This window comes from Neophocaena asiaeorientalis, unplaced genomic scaffold (assembly GCF_003031525.2).
Source record: "Neophocaena asiaeorientalis asiaeorientalis breed wild unplaced genomic scaffold, Neophocaena_asiaeorientalis_V1.1 scaffold119, whole genome shotgun sequence".
Lineage (NCBI taxonomy): Eukaryota > Metazoa > Chordata > Mammalia > Artiodactyla > Phocoenidae > Neophocaena > Neophocaena asiaeorientalis.
Window position 1 is genome coordinate 6407003 of NW_020175821.1, and position 6543 is coordinate 6413545.

A 6543-nucleotide genomic window follows, 5' to 3' on the forward strand; every position below is an offset into this window, starting at 1 on the left:
AGAACTCTCTCGCAGCGCGGCCAGGGCCAAGGGTGGGAGTGGGTTATTGTCTTGCGAGGATCGCACTGGAATTGGCGGGGGGCCTTGGGACCCCGAGCACTGGACCTCCTGCCAGACCCGTGTGTGCGTTTCTGTATACACGTGTGTGCGCGTGTGTGTCCCTCCGGAGGTCTGTGCTTCGCACCCGCGTCTCCTCGGTTCGATTCGCCCGCCAGCAAAGGGGTGTAGGGCCGAAGCGGACAATTAAAAACCCTTACCCTACCAGAGCCGGCCACGTCTCAGAGTGAAAGTGTTGTTCTTTTTTTCTTTTCTTTTTTTAAGGAGAGGAGTGAGAGATGTATTTATGCACATATTTATCCCTCTAATTATAGGAATTAATCCTCTTACTTATGACTAAAAGGTAACGTCGAAGGACGTCCCTTTGATGTGGAAAAGCATCATTTGTGACTCACATTCAGACTGATTAAGGAATAATTGTTGTTAAACGCTTTACAAGAGGAGAGTGGTTGAGGGGCATTCGTAATTTTACGGCTTAGCACAAAATTAAACGTAATTAAAAACTCAGAAATTCCAACTGATTTTCCAATTATTTTTATTGTCTGAGCTAATTGTTACACAAGTGTATCACTTCTCCCCAAAGGCGTTACAAAAAAAAAAAAAAAAAAGGCAACCCTACCTTTCCCAAATATTCGCCGTGAGGATTCACAGCTTTCTACAGGTACTGGCCAGGTAAAGACCTTCCTCACTCTCCCTCCCTCGGTCCCACCTCATGCCCCCGCTCCACCACTGTAATTAAGCGTTTCAGCCACTCTCCCCTTTCTGTGAGTTCCTACAACACCTTGGGATGTGAGAAAGTGATGGCAGTTCTCTTCTGCAGATCATTACAGTAAAACTGGAAGTATCTATAGAAGACTGATGAATTTCTTGAAGTAACACTTGTCATACATGGCGGAGAGATTTTTTTTAAAAACCTGAGTAAACACAGATCTCTGGGGGCCATCCCTCAATGCCTCTGCCTTCCAGTGTATGGCAGGAGGGAGGTAACAGGCAAACGAGGACTGGGGGATGTTTATAATCCTGCACACGAAGACATGCAGATGCATGCAGGAAACTTTCTTTTGCTTTCCTTTTTCTTTTTCTTTTCTTTTTTTTGACCAAGGTTGGGTATGGAAAAGCTTCTCAGTTGGATTGTGCATTTTTTTTTCTAATGTTGGGATTGCCGGCATAAAGCCAAACTATCTTTGTATGTATGGCTTCTCTTAATGTCCAAATAGATTTATTTAAATACATTAAAAGGTTTATAAAAAGTGCTTCAGTGTTACAGAAAGAAACACATCCTCACAGATAGTCCAGAAGTGGCCCTGTCTTTCCTATCAGTCTTGGAGGGAATCCTAGAAAACAAAATAAAAAGCATAAAATTAGGCAGAATGTGAATTTATAAATTTCAATTAGTCTAGACTGAGAGGGTGGAGCAGTGGAATGTTTGCGTTTCAGTAATTTCTCTGTGATTTTTTTAGGATAGAGACTTCAGTGGATTCAAGCTTTCTATCTGACTTTCCCATCTACCCCTCATAAAATAAATGATTGCCTCTGATCTGACGTGCCAGGTGAAAATGGGTAGAATTAAAACTGTCAATTCTGCTTCCAACTTGTGTCTTTCGATTGAGTTCAAAAGCTTTTAAAGGTAAAATGTGCCGAACATTTATATATATATTGTTTCTTTCTCTCCTATCACAGCTTTTAAGTAAAAAGAAAGAAAAAGTATTTATATTTCCAAATTCATTTTCCCTGTAAGATTTGAATCCTGCAGGTAATTTGATGACGGACCCTAACACGTGTGAGTTCGTTTGCCCAGCGAAGCCCGGTTTACAAGAGTGAAGCCAAGGAGGTACAGTGAAGTCCGGTTTTTTGGTTTTCTACCTAAATGGTTTATTTGGAGCTGAGATGTGGCTATTTAAACCTGAAGCTTTCCAAGTGCTACAATACTATTTCAGAGAAAAGGTTGGAGTAGGCAGAGTTGGAAAGAAAGGAGGAAGGCTCTCTTTGAAAGTTAGAAATGGTGAAAAAGACATGTAATCCGATGTGGAAAATTGAGTAAAAGAGGCACTGCACACTTTGGCTGAGGCAAAGATTGCTGAATCCTTTGAAGAAACTGACACGGATTTTCCAGAGATGGGAGGAGAGAGAGAGACAGGGTAGGGGTGGGGGAATCCTAGGGTGGGCATTTTATGTAAATGAGTAAATTCGAAATGTAGTACAAATCCAGTATAGTAAAACTGACAGTTCTGACAGTATTGACAACATAAGTATATGTTTGAACACTGCACTTTCAGACACTTAACCGATGAAGCAATAAAATGATTCGACTACAATATTTCAAATAATCGACATTGATGTTTTGATACATCATTTTTATACTCCAAATCGACCTATCACTCTGAGGCTGGTCAATTTTAAGTAAAAATGGGCTGCAATTATTTGCACCTTGGCTAATGATGACCTAATAACAGCCCTCAATTAATTACACCGAACTGTGCTTTCTTCCTTCAGTATGGGAGTGGGAGGGGGCAATTCTTGAGGATGAGAACCTAGGATTGTGTCATCCTCCACCCTCCCTTCTATTTTTGAGATTGTGGGGAGGGGGGATGTCTGAGTTGGGAAGAGGTCTTTGTGTGATCACAGACACTGCAGACTGAGGCCCCCTCACTTCAAGTACACTGACTGGGTCTGTATTGGAGGTATGGTCCTCACTTTGCAAGGTCAAAACTAAATTTTAGAAAACGCAATCATAAAGTTGAGTGAGTCTAACTGTTCCCCAGGCCCATACCCTTTCTTCTGTTTCAAGGAGTAGAAGGAAGAGATTTGCTCAAAGGAGGACTGGAAATTTCTCTAAGGATCAGAGTGTGTGTGGAATGTGTGTGTGTGTGTGTGTGTGTGTGTGTGTGTATGAGACAGAGAGAGAGAGAGGGAATTTTAATCTAAAGAACCCAGTTGGAGTGAATCTCTCCTTCTATCCCTATATCCTCTCACGGCTCCCCACACACTGCTGAAGGTTTACCAGCTACTGTTTTATAAAAAAGCCACAAATAAGAAGACAAATCTCTTCGAGAAAGGAGGAAGGATGCTGATGAGTACTGCATCCTCAAGCGAGTTCCCGCAGTCTCTGCTGTCTTTTTCTTCTTTGCCCCGTGAGGTTTCCAGTGAGCTTTCCTACTCCCACTTTTCTTTTCCACTCCTCTCCAAATTTGGTGTGTAGTGGTGGTGGGAGAGGGAGGATAGAGCTAATTTATTTTAAAAAAAAAATCCTGGACAGGCCCAGTATATTAAACTGGAGCAGTCCGTTGTGCTGTAGGGATCCGTCCGGCGGGAAGGGGGGCAGCTGGCGCCCCCAGCCCAGCACTCTCCCGAAGGTCTGTTCCCACCCCTGCGAAGCCCCGACCCTTCCTCAAACTCGCACTGAGACTCGGCTTCCTGACCTAAAACTTAGCTGGGCTCCACTAGACGGGATTCCAGTGTCTGATTTCTTTCCTCCAAACTTCACAAATGCAGTTTAAACCCCTCCAAACCACCGACGGCTGAGAGGCTGAGACTTAAGCAGCGTGTTAAGCTACAGTAAGATGCGACTCAAAGGCAAAGGACGTGTGTGACCTATGCTGGGTGAAGGTGGGGGTCCCAGGAGAGCTCCCCCGCCGGAGCATCACTTGGTTCCGAGGGTGTCAGCCTCTGACCGGGTCTTTCCAGCTGTCTGCGCGGCAAATGGGGGTGGGAGCTAGAAAGGGGGCAGCAGGAAGAGAGGAAAGAGAGAAAGGGGGGATAGGATCAAGATTGCGGAAGAGACAAGAGAAGGAGAGAGGAAGATGTGAGGGAAGAAGGGAGGATGGAAGAGAGCGCGGGAAGGAGCCAGAGACAGCGAGAGAGAGCTCACTCGCGCTTGGAGCCCCGCCAGATAGCGCTAGAGGGCTATTTATTGAAATACTTTCCTACTGCGAGATATTGAAGCAGCTAAAATTGGGAGAAATAAGAAATAAGAGCAAAAGGAAAGAAAGTAAAATCATTCCACCCCATCTTATGTAAGAACATAAACTGCGGGGTGCCTTATTGTTATTAATTGGGGGGAGGGGCATATGGAAGAAAGCCTAAGTGGGGAAAGGACCAGGAAACAAAAACAAACAAAAAGGGGTCCCCTTCTCTCCCTTCGTCCCAACTCGGAAGAGAGTGAGCAAAGTTAACAGGTAAGAAAGCAAGTGGAATTATTCCTAGAGCAACTTTCAGAGCTTCTGGTTTTATCGCTGGGAAGGTCAAGAACATTTCACAAGGATGAGCTGAGGTTTATAGAGAAGAGATGTTTTTAAAGTAATAGACGGCTGCAAGGGGGTGGGGAGGGAGAGGCAAACACGTTATTGGAAATGCCAAATAAAATATATATTAAAAGTTCCAACTGTCAGCCAGCAGGTCGGAGCAGAAAGAGAGACCCGCTGCCTTTGTCCCAGTGATACTGGGTTCAGGGCTGTTTCTGCAGGACCGCAATCCAACTCCTTGAATAACAATTTATACTCTGGGAGGCTTGGAGAAGAGAGCTAGACTACAAAAATTCACTGTTGCATTCAGAACGCAAATAACAGTGAAGCAGATGGAGAGAAAAGACCTAGTGACAGAGGTGGAGTCCAGAGAGAAAGGAAGAATAAAATATTTTGATCCTTTTTACTTGCTGAAGTCAGTAATGCAAGACAGAAAACTTCTTTCAAGTAATATTTTACTCTAAAATATTGATTTGGTTTTATTCTAAAACCCCAGGCATCTCACTTCTAGCTTGTCATTTTAAAATTGCACTTTCCTTTTACCTAAAGGAATTTTTTGAATTAAAGTAATAATATCTTTCTTCCAAACCAGCCAACAGAACCTCCACAAATAAAAATTAACCTTATAGAGGGGGGAAAAAACCCAAAACCTGCTTAATCCAAAATACTCCAAAACATTAACTAAAGTTACAAATAAGATTACGGTTGGATTTATTTGCTCCTCTAGCAAGGCGTCAATTGTTCTAACAGCTGTAAGAAGACAAAAAGGATTTAAACCCAGCAATTTTAATACACAGATTAACACTTCAGACCTCAGAGTTCTGAGGAATTTGGAGTTATCTGTGCTGAGGACCTATTACTTTCTAGAAAAGAAAAAAAAAAGGTGAAAAGAAACACAAGCTCCTAAAGGAAGGTGGGCAAATTCACCTAAAATAGAGTCTCGGTTCATAACTGTTCATTTCAAATTAAATACTCTCCATAAAGCCAATGCCCTGTAAATTAAGTAGGTATAGAGGCATTCAATTATTCTTTTAAATTTTTGAATGTTACCTATAATATCATTCCATGTTGAGACAAAAAAAAGTAAAAATAGAAAAGAAGCAGTTCTCAGAAGTCTTGGGGATGCTCCAATAAGAAAGAGGTGATTAAAAACAGACCCTTAAATTTGAAAGGCCCGATTCCCCCTCCCATTCGCCAGCAGTGCCCTCACCCCCACTCCAGAGCTAAGTAGCCGATTTGGGATTCTGAAGAAACAGATTTCAGCATCCATATTTGTTCTGGGGCACTTGTAAAATGCGATTTGTAGAAGGTCTTTAGCCTTCTGATTGTCTTTGAATTGTTTTTACTGAAACAGATCTTTTGCAGTTAATGAGTCCCCACGCAGCTGGACAGCTCCTCTCGGACACTGAGAACTCTAACCCCAAAATGACCCCAATTTGACACCGCAAGATGAAATTTTACCGCCTGTTAAAACCATTTCCAGCCTGGGCAAACGGAGCTGACTGTTGACGGAGGTGTGTGCCGCCTCCTGCGACCCCCATCTCACGCCTGTCTCCCGGGCCTGCCCCACCTACTTTTCCTTTACCCCAAATGTGGGAGAGCAGATGAGCCTCGCAGCCCCGGTGGGAGTGCGGAGGCTGAGAACTGAGCATCAGCGACAACGTACTATCGGACTAGAAAGCAGAAAGCCTGCGTACCCCACTGTTTTTGAATAGCTTCCATGAGACTGCAAAATTGGGGGTTAGGAGAGACCATGAAGTTCTTAAATGTTTTTCAACTCTATTAATAAAACATCAGCAAGTTGGTGATTAAAACTAATAGTCCTTTAAATTCATCAGATTGACCAAGAACTGACATCATGAATCACCTCCAACTTGATCTTGCGTGCCATTCACTGCACTGCGATGCTATCTTAAAGTAACGGTTTCATAAATTACGTGCAACTAGGTAAGGGAAATTTCTTTAGTCGCATGAAATTCGGGGTTCTCCCCGTAAGCAACTGGTGAAGTTTTAAATGACACATATTTTCCTCCAGGAGGACTTCACTTTTAACACACTCACACTTCTTAACTAAGGTCTTTGGAGTTAAGAATGATTGGTTGGTTTTTTTCTTGAACAGTATCTCAAAATGTTCTGTTTCTCTCTCCTTCCCATCTGTAACCAGATTGTCCCAGTTACTTGCTTTAAAGTACTCAATAAAAGGCAAAAGGAGTTACAGAATATTAGAGAGAGAGAGAGAGAGAGA

General features: G+C 42.9%; 1 long non-coding RNA gene across 1 annotated transcript in view; it reads right to left on the reverse strand.

Annotated features, from left to right (window-relative positions):
• Positions 1 to 653: 653 nt before the first annotated feature.
• LOC112391246 (uncharacterized) overlaps positions 654 to 6543 on the reverse strand; it is a 10947-nt gene continuing 5057 nt past the window's right edge. Inside the window, exon 3 of the long non-coding RNA XR_003001434.1 lies at positions 654 to 1391. This is a non-coding gene — a long non-coding RNA (uncharacterized LOC112391246). The remainder of the gene's footprint in view (positions 1392 to 6543) is intronic.